General features: G+C 37.4%; 1 non-coding gene across 1 annotated transcript; it reads left to right on the top strand.

The window, feature by feature from the left end:
- Positions 1 to 3,001: 3,001 nt before the first annotated feature.
- Positions 3,002 to 3,108, top strand: LOC130464627 (small nucleolar RNA R71). Its single transcript, XR_008925002.1, has one exon. It is a non-coding gene; the product is annotated as a small nucleolar RNA R71 (small nucleolar RNA).
- The last annotated feature ends 10,747 nt before the right edge of the window (positions 3,109 to 13,855 follow it).

Here is a 13,855-nt window from a genome sequence, read left to right as displayed (position 1 = left end):
TCGCATGGCTCGTCGAGCCACACGCCCACCACACACATGTGTTCGTGCCTTTTGGTTCGTGATACGGACCAACTTAATTAAAATTAAATTTAATTTCACGAATTTGCATTAATATTATTTTTCGAAAAGTTACGATTTTTATTTTCGAAAAACAACGATTTTTAACGATTCAATAAACTTTAACGACAATCCAATTTCGTAAAATTATTAAATCAAGGGCTAACAATATTCAAACTTTTAAGAACGAACGAATCAACATTTAAAGTTTGAACTTTTAATTAATAAAATCCGAAGCTTTAAATCGTTCATAAACAATTAAATTTCAGATTTTAATAATTTGGTTTAAGTGCGATTAAAATTAACGAAACCATTCAAAATTTTAATCCAATAATTTTTAAAATTAGCCACTGACCCATGAAATTATATCCCCTTTCCCAATTAACCGAATTATTAAACCAAAATTAATTAAAATTCAATTAGGGTTTCAAATTTTACGAATTGGGGAAAGGCAAAATTAGGGTTTATACTTATCGGAAAAATCTGAAACTTTTACCATTAGTCAAGCATGTATCCAGAAACAATGTGTCAAAAGTTCAAGCAATTACGAGTAGTTTAGGTCGACCTTTTAATTGAATTACTGTCCGACACTTTTAATTTTTAATGAAAAATTAACAAAAACGCCCAAAAAACGATACTTCGAGGCCTGTTTTCGCAATTCTATTCTCATGAGTTGATCTTAGTAAATCCTTTTGAATCATATTAGGGTTTTAAAACTCGAAAAAACGAACATTTTTTATTTCGGACCTGATTATTACGCAATTCATCCAATAATTCGTAAAAATTCCAAAAAATCAACAAAAAATCCAAATTTTCGACAGATGCAAAAACAATAATAATCATGCTAATTCATGCTTTGAATACATAAGGCTCATGATACCACTGTAGGGGAATTTAAACATAATAACATGTGCGGAACAATCCTCAAAGTCAGGAAACATGTATAAAGCACAGATTAAGCAAACTTACATTCGAAGCGTGTTTTCCACAATAATCTGTCAACGAACACGAACAAAGAACTCCACTTGTCGTTCCTCTACTTGGTTCACCGACACGTTCAGATCCGTCTTGATTATCGTAGCTTAGACAATTGATCAAGATACTTTGCCTTTTGGGATGAACACACTATGGAGGCACAGAGAGAATTAGGGTTCTCTGTTTTCTCCTAGGGTTGTGTGTATTGTGTTATGATTGTACTAAGTTGGAAAATTAGGTTATAAGGTTATTTACATAACCTTACTAACCGACCAAGCCAAGAGGCAAGGCCGGCTAGCAAGCTTGCACGCCAAGTCACACGGACACGCACAGCGAAGGGTCGTGGGCCGCGCTGCTTCTTGTGTCGTGGTCTCGGCCCGCTCGCACGCGCAAAGCCCTCGCCTCTTGGGCCTCGCTGCTGCCGCGCTTTGCTTGCTCGCCTATGCGCGCGCCCATGGGCCTCGAGTGCTTCGTGCACTTGGCTCGTGGGCCGCTCCTCGTATTCGCGATTAAATATATTTCCGATATATTTATTTATCGTTTCGTATACGACGAATCACCGTCGTACGATACGATTTATTCGTCTCGCCTAGCTTACGAATATTCGCGATACGATATATGATTCCGATGCAAGGTCGTATCGTATAATACGTTTCCAACTTAAGTCCCGAAAAGCTATTAAATGAATTTCCGATTCATTTAATCCGGTGATCTGTTACGTGTCATTGGTGTGACCTTGTAGGTTCAGTCAAGAGTAAGTTGTGAGTTCAATATCCATTAGAACTCATTGATCGAAAACATTGCTCCAGCTAGCTGTTTCGATCACTTGATCTCACTGAATTAATTGTTCGCAATTAATCTGAACCTTGGTATTAGACTTAATGCACCTTGGGTGAAGGACATATTTCCTTCAGGTACAATAGGTGGTACTTGAATATCTGTCCCCTTCTTAACCTCAGTTGTAGCCTCATTCTCACTGACTACCTTTTCAGCTTCCTTACCATCCATGACTATCTCTGGGACTTCCTCACTAACCAGACCACTAGCAGACATCTCAGAATCAACCTCAACGGGCATAGAAGGACCATCATAACCCCTATCACTCCTCAATGTAATAGCATTTGCAGTTTCCCTATTTACAGGCTGTGAAGGAAGTTGGCGGGGGGACCTCCCTGCAATAGTAGTAGCCATCTGTGCCAACTGTGTATCAATGATCTTGTTGTGAGCAGTAAGAGCATCGGTTTTCGCATCCTTTTCACTTAGAGATTTTTGCATTTGTAGCATCATATTTCTCATCTCTATTAGCATAGGGTCAGACTGTGTGGCTTGAGGTTGTGGTGGTGGAGGTGATGTGTGTTGTCTAGGGAACCCAGGTGGTCCACTAGACTGTTGGTTGTAGTTGTTCCGTGGTTGGTAGGATTGTTGTTGTGGGGGTTGGTATGGTTGTGGTGGTGGATGTTGGACTTGGTGAGGGTTCTGGATATTGTTGCTCCTGTAGGATAGTAGAGGGTTGTTTTTGTAGCCCTCATTGTAAGAGTTGGAGAATGGTTTTTTTTGTTTGTAGGACTGGAATGCGTTACATTGTTCAATAGAGCTCCTACATTCCTGTGCATAATGACCAGACATTCCACAACTTTCACAGACAGTAGCAGATTGGGCACTCATTGCAGCTACACTAACTGGATGGGCAGATTGAGCATTTGCTGCTTGCATATTATCAAACTTATAATGCAAAGAAGTCAATTGGGCAGTTAATTGTTCTATGGAATTCAAATCATGCTTACCACCCCTGTTAGATAGGCCTCTAGGATTCCCATACTGGGTATTATGAATGGCTATCTCCTCAATCACCTCCATAGCTCTAGGCACCTCAAGTTGCATGAATCTCCCACTGGCAGCTGAATCCAAAATTCACCTAGACTCATTACCCAGACCATTATAAAACTGCTGAATCAGAAACCAGTCATCCAAACCATGGTGCGGGCACTCTCTCTGCAAGTCCTTGAATCTCTCCCAAACCTCGAACAAAATCTCATCTGCTTGTTGAGAGATAGGAATTGTCTGACCCCTCAGACCAGCCGTCTTCTCAGGTGGGAAATATTTAACATAGAATTCAAGGGCCAAGGACTCCCAATTAGTGATTTTCATAGCCGCCCGGTTCAACCCATTAATCCACAACTTAGCTTTCCCACTCAGAGAGAACGGAAAAAGTATCTCCATAGTCTGCTCCGGAGTCAATCCCTTTCTCTTGATGGTGGAACAGTATTGGATGAAGGACTGAATGTGAAGATTCGGATCTTCACCTGGTTCCCCACCGTACTGGCGTCTCTCAATCATGTTAATCAATGCAGGCTCAATCTTGAAGGTCTTAGCTGCAATAGAAGGCATGATTGCCTTTGGTAGCACAGACAGACTTGGCTTAGAATAGTCTGTAAGCCGTGGGGTAGGTGGCGGTGGTGGAGTTTCGTCACCCATCTCTATCTCAGAAACTAAATCTGTATCTGAAGGAAAAAGATCGCCAATATTATGATCTGAATCAGAGTAATTCCCACACTGTGCAATGAAAGTTCTTCGTCTACGAAAGGTTCTTTCGGGCTCAGGATCGAATGGAGTAAGATTACTAGTACCTACGGTCCTGGGCATAGACAAAATAAACTACAAAAACAATGTGAGATCCGGTCTCAAGGAACGTGGGTTCCTTGAGTAGTAACAAACAATAATCCAGGATAAACAATCAACAACAGAAAATAAAACCCTTTCCCCGACAACGGCGCCAAAATTTGACAGGCTAAAGTCGTATCACCTTATCAAAAATAAACCTAAATCCACTAGCTAGGTAGCAAGGGAAGTCAGGATCGAATCCACAGGGAAACAGTGTTCTTTCTACTATTAATTAACTAAAATAGACTATTGGGAAACAGGAATTGGTTGGTGATTTGTATGCTAAGACTACGAACAATAATTAAACGAGTAGGAATTCAGGAATTAAAGAATCTAGGGCATAGGTTCACCAACAAATAACAATCCAGGACGATAAACAATCACAATAATCAACAAAGTAATTAATTAGACTAGCATGCTCTCTCGAATCGATACTAATCATAGACTTAGAATTAACGGGCTCTCGCTACGTATTAACTCTAATTCTACCTATTGAAACAAGCCTAAACATCAAATTGCATCTTTCGAATCTTAACTTGATATTGCATGACTATCACAATTAAACCTGCGCAAATCTAATTGTGTAGTAGAATAAACTAATCAATAGGACTCAATTACAATGCCAACAATCGCAATCATCCCTTCATATTATTCATGGATCCCCAAACCCTAGAAATTAAACTACTCAATTATATTAACAATAAACAAGGTAATAATCATGATTGAAAGCATTATTAAAGCAAGACAATGAATTAAAATAAGAAGCAATACCTAATTTAAGAACAATGGAAATTGAAAGCTTCGATTTTTATTGAAAATTAAACTAAGTGTTTGCATAAATTTAGAGAGAGAATTCAACTAAGGGAAATAAAACTAAGGGTTTCAATACTAGGAATTAAGATGTCCACTAAAATAATGAAGCCTAGTATTTATAGTTTTCCCAAAATAATAAAAGAAAACCGGAAAACAAAGCGCGAAAAACCGCCCAGGGTTGTCGTCGCCCGGTCGGGCAGACGACCGCCCGTCGGGCGACCAGCTCGAATCCCGCCCGTCGGGCGCAGGTCTGCCCGACGGGCAGAGGGAGACACCCTGACATTCTTCGGCACGGGCGAGGAAAAAAATCTTGCATCCTCACGCTGATGGGCGCCCGGTGACCACCGGGCAGAACTCCGCCCGTCTGGCGCCTGCTGATTGCGGCATCTTCTGCTTGCTCGCCCAGTGGGCGAGAGGAGATCAACCGGGCGGAAAGCTAAATGAACCGTCCTTTTTCCGTAACACCGAGTCTAACTTCCGGGGCTCAACCATGAGAATCTAAGGCTGTAACACCCCGACCTCTAAATCGCTTATTAAAGCATAATTAGCAGCGAAATTAACCTAACTCGGTCGGGACATTACCTGCCGTAACTCCCTCTTGGGAATTACAAGGCAACCATCAATCATAAGCTATTAAACTCCAAAATTAACATAATAATCATTTTTAATTTCCTTAATAAAAGTACGTAACTTAATCAAGAATCTTTACTTAAACTTGTTACAACTTAACATTAACTTAGGTGAACACTGTAATAGTGAAATCCTCGCCACTACTCGTTTCCGTGGTCCCCAGCAGTACCTAAAACAGAAAACAAAACGGTGAGCCGAAGACTCAGTAACGAGTTACCCTAGCATCGTAACATCATTTCAATTCATTTTATTTAATAACACATGGAGAATAGAATATAGTAAAACATTTAATAAATCATCATTTCAAAAGCATCATTTCGAAACATCATTTCTGTAATATCAATTCAGGAATATTATTTCAAGAATATCATTTCAGGAATATCATTTCAGGAACATCATTTCATTAATCTTTTTCCTTTTAACAGTATTATTCTGGTCGTCAGGATTTTACAGGAAAACATGGTAGGACGTCTCCTACGAACAGGGGAAGCCAGTGCTTCATAACAGGGGGAGTCAGTGCTCCATAACAGGGGAAGCCAGTGCTTCTTATCAGGGGGAACCTTGGTTCCATATCAGGGGAAGCCAGTGCTTCTTATCAGGGGGAACCTTGGTTCCGTATCAGGGGAAGCCAGTGCTTCTTAACAGGGGGAGCCTCGGCTCCATATCAGGGGAACTTGACCAGTTCTTACACTTTCATTTATCATGTTTACATTTCTTTTAGTTGAACATTAAACAGGAAAATCTCATTCATTCAGGATAGTTCAATAAAACCATTAAATCTCGTTGTTTCATAAAATCATTTTTTTCAGGAATAATAATTCGTTAAATCAATACTTTGCATAAAGCTGTATTATCGTAAAACAATTCAATCAAATCATACTTATAATCCCGCAAATCATAAAACATCATTATAAAACATCAATCAATCATAACATCATTCATAAATACATTTCGAAGGGATTGCGGGTACTAGCAATAACCGTTACCTCAACCGTAGTTTTTATACTCCCTGTCTGATGGATCGTCCTTCCTGAGCTCCGAGTCCGAATTCTTTCAAAATATTAACTTATTGAATTAGTATTATAACGATAAATACTTAAAACTAATATTTTATAAATAATACATTTATAGATATTAAATTTTGGAATAATTAATTTAATAAAAATGTAATCTTTGAAAATATTATTAAACAACATTTCAATCAAAATATTTATATATTTCATAAATCGATTTACATTATTTAAATTTCATAAATTAGCGAAAATATTATTTACACCAAAATTACAGTCAAAATATAAATATGAATTTATCATTTAAATTTCTATTAAAACAAATAATAATTGATTAACATGAGTGCTTAGAGAGAATGGAGCTTACTTTAGGGTATTGGGCCAAGACAAGAGTTGGGCTTAATGTGAAAAATGAAAGAACCAAGTTCCAATTACTGGAACTCGTTCTCTTTTTTTTTTTGAAACTGACACGAAGAACAAGGGAGGGGCCGAGACAGGGACACACGAAAGGGAGGAGAAGAGGAAGAAGGTGGCGGCTGGGATCGGGTTTCTCGGTGTCTCTGGGTGGTACCGGTGAAGGCGAAGGTGGTGGTGGGTGATTTGTGGCAGCCGTACGACGAGAGAGGGGGAAAGAAAGGCACGAATCAAGGAGAATAACAGGGGAGTTTGGGGGTGTTTATGGGCGGTGGAAACGGCGGCTAGCCGGGAAGTATAGAGATTGATTTGAGGAGTGATAAGGTGGTGGTGTTGTGGTGGCGCAGCGAGGGAAAAAGGGGAAATGGGAGGCAGAGGAGGGCAGGGGAGTTGCGACAAGGAGGAGGAGAGCAGGGGCAGTGGGTGCGGTGTTGGTCAACGGTGGTTGGCGGTGAGGATGGGAAGTAGTGGTGGTGGAATACGGTGGTGGCAGTGGTTGGTTTCAGTGGCTGATGGTGGTTGTTCGAACGAAGCAGGAAACCAGGGAGGGGTGGTTTTCAGTTTTGGTTAAACTGATTTGGTTGGAAAAATGGTGACAATTTGTGGCTTGTTTATAGTGTTGAGTTGAGTGAATAATAAGCTGAAATCCTTGGGAAACAAGGCATGAATGTAGACTGAATTGTGGGTGGAGATGAATGAAGGAATTCCTTCATCCTTGTTCTTGTTCTTGTTTGTATGCTATTGTTTGTACGTGAATAGCAAGGAATGAAAAAGATGCCAATTTGTTCCTTTTGGTCATTTGACATAGTTAGGCAAGATTTCTGAAAATCGGTTTCTATTTTAGGAAAATGTTTAATTAAAACCAAGTTTTGAAATAATTCTAAAAAAGGAAATATCATTAACAAAAATAAATTTAGTTTTCGAATAAAGATAAGAACGTTTCGAAATTATTTAAAATCCGAAAATATTAAGATTAAGCTCGTAAATATGAAATTAAATTATAAAATCTAAAAATAGTAATTCGTGTAAAAATATTAAAAATTCAAGCGAAATAAAACTTCGTTAATTAAAATAAAGTTCGAAATTAGGATTTAAAACATTTTTTAATTAAATAAAAAATAATTAAGCATAATTAATCGAGTTTTAAAAATTCGGGGTATTACATTCTTACTCCCTTAGAAAAAGTTTCGTCCTCGAAACGTGAAAATTAGACGTATGAAATGATTGTTGTAAATCAAAAACATTCGATTAAAAGTATGATATTTATTTTAAAAACCAAGATCTCACAATTTCATTCCAATTCCGACAATGTCTAGCTTTCATTCCGCCATCTTCTTTGATGACTCCGCTTCAACTCGGGACCTAGAATTGAAGAGTAAAGAATACAAAAGGGGCAAAATTATATATTGATCCTTAATCGTCATTAAGGTCAATTACATTCCGCCGTCATCTTTAGTATCTCCACTTTACTTCATAGAATAGGATCGAGGAGCAAAGAACATAAAAGGGGAAAATTGTTAACTTAGACTAGGCTCCCATTTTTACTTTGTGATATCTTGTTTGAAAATAATTTCTACCGAAAATAGTAACTTTTAATGAAAAATTATAATTCCGAAAATATATGTATATGTAATTAAAATAAATATTTATCTACCAATTTCAATACTCAAATAATCTGTAAAATTTATTTATTATATCAATCTCGTACTCTGAGCTCAGGAGAACTTCCATCGGAGACGGCATCCATGAAAAACAATTAGATAACCAGTACAATCATGTCGGCGTAAACATAATCATATCATAAAGACATAATTCATAAATTGAAAATTTTCATATTCAACATAAGCATAACATTCATAATCATTTGATCTAACACACTAGCATGGTTGACCATAACATAATCATTCATAGAAAACATAATCATTTATACATCATATCGCTCATGGGAGAATAATTAGAGATATTTCGCTTTCATTTTCTATTGGCCTCTTTGTTGCCGGAATCTTGTCGTTGACTTCCTTTATTCGATTCGTTTCAATTTCGATTTCCGATCTTTTCTTCTGCGTCACACAACTTTGTTGGCTACGTTCGTTGCGGGGGTTTGAGTCCAATCACGTGACAGGAACTACATCATTAGACGTACGACTTCGTTACTTATCCTTAGTATTTTAAGTCGACAAACCTTGGGTTTTGGCGGATAATTCTAAGCCATCACATGTGCCTTTATCAGAAACAATCTAGGTTCCAGAAACTTAGTTCAGACTACCTGGTTTTACAGACACGTCATTTTGTCGATTTCTATTCTCAACTCCATCGCATTCCTCAATCATTCATAATTCTTTTCGAATTTCATAACATTCATTAATATCATCATCCTGATAGACGGACTAATTCTCAATAACCTATTTTGGTAAGATCCTTAGAGCTTAATATGCAACCTCAATCTCATGCTTTCACCATCAATCATATTTTTCCACATAACATTTTTGCAAACCTTATATTCCCTTGCTTAGCTTTCTTTATGTAGGTTAACAAGCATTCTTTCAAAAACAATCCCTATAAATGATGCGGAAAGGTATACTAAAAACACCATCAACCTTACTGACAGACTAATCCTGATAACTTCCTTTGGTATAATCCTCATAACTCCATGTGTAACCTCAATTTCATATTTTCACCATAAATCATGTTTGGTCTCGATCACATAATATTTTTGCATCACTTTTTAAGATTCTAGCTTAGCTTCCTTAACATATATGAAAATACACTTAGGTACTTACAACCACAAACAATCATTATGAAGGGTGCGGGAAAATAACCCATAAATCATAGCTTAAACGCTTTGAACCTTTAATAACCTTGAGTTAAGTGATGATTTGCCATTTATGAAATATAAACTCATACTCTTTTGTACTATATCATTCAACCTTAAATACAAACTCATGCTCTTTCGATACTCTAACAATCAACCTTAAATAATTCATAAACATAAAAGTTCCTTAAAACAGTTCATATCCACAAAATCATGCTTTTATTAATTCTTTCATAAACTTTACTTCCTTGAGGACATCAGTGATTCTTAAACATTTCATAACACGTCCTTGACAAAAGATCTATGATATGATTCAAATCTAAAACAGGAAATTTAGATTCAAACGTACATAAGAACTAAATTGAAATAGTATCAGCGTTGGCGTCATCTTCTTCTTCCTTATCAGCTCTCATCATGTAAGATTTTCCATATATTGGTGGTCGTGGTGGATCATGCTTAACCCTAGCATTGTTGTTGTTTCGTTCATGATTGGTCGAGGTTGCTCTTCCAGTATCGGTGGGAGGTGGTTTAGGGCAGTCCCTGACAAAATGATCTTTTCCTCCACATCGATAACACGTCTTCGTTCCTGCACGACATTCACTTTCAGTATGGTTTCTCTTTCCACACTTAGCACACCATACACTACGAGCCGCTCTATCATTATAACCTTGGTCTCTTCTATAATTATGGTTTCCTTGGTTTGGCCTTTTAGATCCTCCATGGTTTTGATTATCATTCTTCCTTTTATCACCAACATTTTGCGCTTCTCAAAGTAATACAACTCGTTCAACATTAACTGCAATATCAACCATATCTTGATAGGAAGTAAAGCTTTGAGTTGCCAACCTATCTTGGTACTTCAAATGAAGACCTCGCTCAAAACGGTTCATCCTAGATTGTTCTGTCGATACCAGCTCCGGTGCAAATCTTGACAATTCCATGAACTTGTTTGCATATTCCATAACACTCATTGTTCCTTGTTGCAAGTGCAAAAACTCGTCTTCCTTTTGTTTCCTCGGGGATGGTGGATAAAACTTATCTCTTAGTAACTTTTGTAGCTCGGTCCAACCAAATCTAGGTTCATTCTTCCTTTCCTTATTAACTTTCCACCATAAACTTGCTTGACCCGTTAAGTAAAACACAGCGAAATCGACTCTCCATTCCTTAGGACATTGCAACGTTTCAAACAACTGATCTATGCGATTAATCCAATCCTCGAATTCTACAGGGTCGGGCTTTCCATCGTAAGATGGTGGGTTTAGGGATGAAAACTTCTTGAACATTGATGCATTTTCGTTCGCATTCGTCGATTTCTTTTTCTGGGAATCTTTGATTAATTCAGCTAACATCGTGCTAACGGTTTCTAATCGTTCCATCCTTTCTTTGTGATCTTCGATAGGTTGATCGTCATAGGGATCATCGTGGGCAACATCCTTGTAGATAGTGTCATCGTTGACATGGACGTTGTGCTCATTGTGAGCTCCATCGTTAATATCGTTAGCAGCCTCGATAGTCGACATTCTACATAATATACTCGATTAGGAAACATAAACAACAGGAAAAATAATCCCTTTTTAGCCCGTTCCTACACTCACACTCATTTCATTTTAACTTAACATATTCTTTTTAACTTATTCCTTAAAACTCTTTGCTTAAATCCTATTGAATTCTACTACGCGCAAAACCCGTAAGGTTTAGCACTTAGGGTCCAGAACCTTTGCTCTGAATACCAAACTATAACACCCCGACCTCTAAATCGCTTATTAAAGCATAATTAGCAGCGGAATTAACCTAATTCGGTCGGGACATTACCTGCCGTAACTCCCTCTTGGGAATTACAAGGCAACCATCAATCATAAGCTATTAAACTCCAAAATTAACATAATAATCATTTTTAATTTCCTTAATAAAAGTACGTAACTTAATCCAGAATCTTTACTTAAACTTGTTACAACTTAACATTAACCCACTACTCGTTTCCGTGGTCCCCAACAGTACCTAAAACAGAAAACAAAACGGTGAGCCGAAGACTCAGTAACGAGTTACCCTAGCATCGTAACATCATTTCAATTAATTTTATTTAATAACACAAGGAGAATAGAATATAGTAAAACATTTAATAAATCATCATTTCAAAAGCATCATTTCGAAACATCATTTCTGTAATATCAATTCAGGAATATTATTTCAAGAATATCATTTCAGGAATATCATTTCAGGAACATCATTTCATTAATCTTTTTCCTTTTAACAGTATTATTCTGGTCGTCAGGATTTTACAGGAAAACATGGTAGGACGTCTCCTACGAACAGGGGAAGCCAGTGCTTCATAACAGGGGGAGTCAGTGCTCCATAACAGGGGAAGCCAGTGCTTCTTATCAGGGGGAACCTTGGTTCCATATCAGGGGAAGCCAGTGCTTCTTATCAGGGGGAACCTTGGTTCCATATCAGGGGAAGCCAGTGCTTCTTATCAGGGGGAGCCTGGGCTCCATATCAGGGGAACTTGACCAGTTCTTACACTTTCATTTATCATGTTTACATTTCTTTTAGTTGAACATTAATCAGGAAAATCTCATTCATTCAGGATAGTTCAATAAAACCATTAAATCTCGTTGTTTCATAAAATCATTTTTTTCAGGAATAATAATTCGTTAAATCAATACTTTGCATAAAGCTGTATTATCGTAAAACAATTCAATCAAATCATACTTATAATCCCGCAAATCATAAAACATCATTATAAAACATCAATCAATCATAACATCATTCATAAATACATTTCGAAGGGATTGCGGGTACTAGCAATAACCGTTACCTCAACCGTAGTTTTTATACTCCCTGTCTGATGGATCGTCCTTCCTGAGCTCCAAGTCCGAATTCTTTCAAAATATTAACTTATTGAATTAGTATTATAATGATAAATACTTAAAACTAATATTTTATAAATAACACATTTATAGATATTAAATTTTGGAATAATTAATTTAATAAAAATGTAATCTTTGAAAATATTATTAAACAACATTTCAATCAAAATATTTATATATTTCATAAATCGATTTACATTATTTAAATTTCATAAATTAATGAAAATATTATTTACACCAAAATTACAGTCAAAATATAAATCTGAATTTATCATTTAAATTTCTATTAAAACAAATAATAATTGATTTACATGAGTGCTTAGAGAGAATGGAGCTTACTTTAGGGTATTGGGCCAAGACAAGATTTGGGCTTAATGTGAAAAATGAAAGAACCAAGTTCCAATTACTGGAACTCGTTCTCTTATTTTTTTTTTGAAACTGACACGAAGAACAGGGGAGGGGCCGAGATAGGGGAACACGAAAGGGAGGAGAAGAGGAAGAAGGTGGCGGCTGGGATCGGGTTTCTCGGTGTCTCTGGGTGGTACCGGTGAAGGCGAAGGTGGTGGTGGGTGATTTGTGGCAGCCGAACGACGAGAGAGGGGGAAAGAAAGGCACGAATCAAGGAGAATAATAGGGGAGTTTGGGGGTGTTTTTGGGCGGTGGAAACGGCGGCTCGCCGGGAAGTATGGAGATTGATTTGAGGAGTGATAAGGTGGTGGTGTTGTGGTGGCGCAGCGAGGGAAAAAGGGGAAATGGGAGGCAGAGGAGGGCAGGGGAGTTGCGACAAGGAGGAGGAGAGCAGGGGCAGTGGGTGCGGTGTTGGTCGACGGTGGTTGGCGGTGAGGATGGGAAGTAGTGGTGGTGGAATACGGTGGTGGCAGTGGTTGGTTTCAGTGGCTGATGGTGGTTGTTCGAACGAAGCAGGAAACCAGGGAGGGGTGGTTTTCAGTTTTGGTTAAACTGATTTGGTTGGAAAAATGGTGACAATTTGTGGCTTGTTTATAGTGTTGAGTTGAGTGAATAATAAGCTGAAATCCTTGGAAAACTAGGCATGAATGTAGACTGAATTGTGGGTGGAGAGGAATGAAGGAATTCCTTCATCCTTGTTCTTGTTTGTATGCTATTGTTTGTACGTGAATAGCAAGGAATGAAAAAGATGCCAATTTGTTCCTTAGGGGCAATTTGGTCATTTCACATAGTTAGGCAAGATTTCTGAAAATTGGTTTCTATTTTAGGAAAATGTTTAATTAAAACCAAGTTTTGAAATAATTCTAAAAAAGGAAATATCATTAACGAAAAATAAATTTAGTTTTCGAATAAAGATAAGAACGTTTCGAAATTATTTAAAATCCGAAAATATTAAGATTAAGCTCGTAAATATGAAATTAAATTATAAAATCTTAAAATAGTAATTCGTGTAAAAATATTAAAAATTCAAGCGAAATAAAACTTTGTTAATTAAAATAAAGTTCGAAATTAGGATTTAAAACATTTTTAAATTAAATAAAAAATAATTAAGCATAATTAATCGAGTTTTAAAAATTCGGGGTATTACAAAGGCTCCCGCAAGTCGACAGTAGTTGTCCCGAACTCCCTTGGGATCGCGTAGTGGCCTA

Source organism: Spinacia oleracea, chromosome 6, assembly GCF_020520425.1.
Source record: "Spinacia oleracea cultivar Varoflay chromosome 6, BTI_SOV_V1, whole genome shotgun sequence".
NCBI classification, from domain to species: domain Eukaryota; kingdom Viridiplantae; phylum Streptophyta; class Magnoliopsida; order Caryophyllales; family Amaranthaceae; genus Spinacia; species Spinacia oleracea.
Note: the sequence above shows the minus strand (reverse complement) of the source record. Positions and strands in the feature narration are given on the sequence as shown.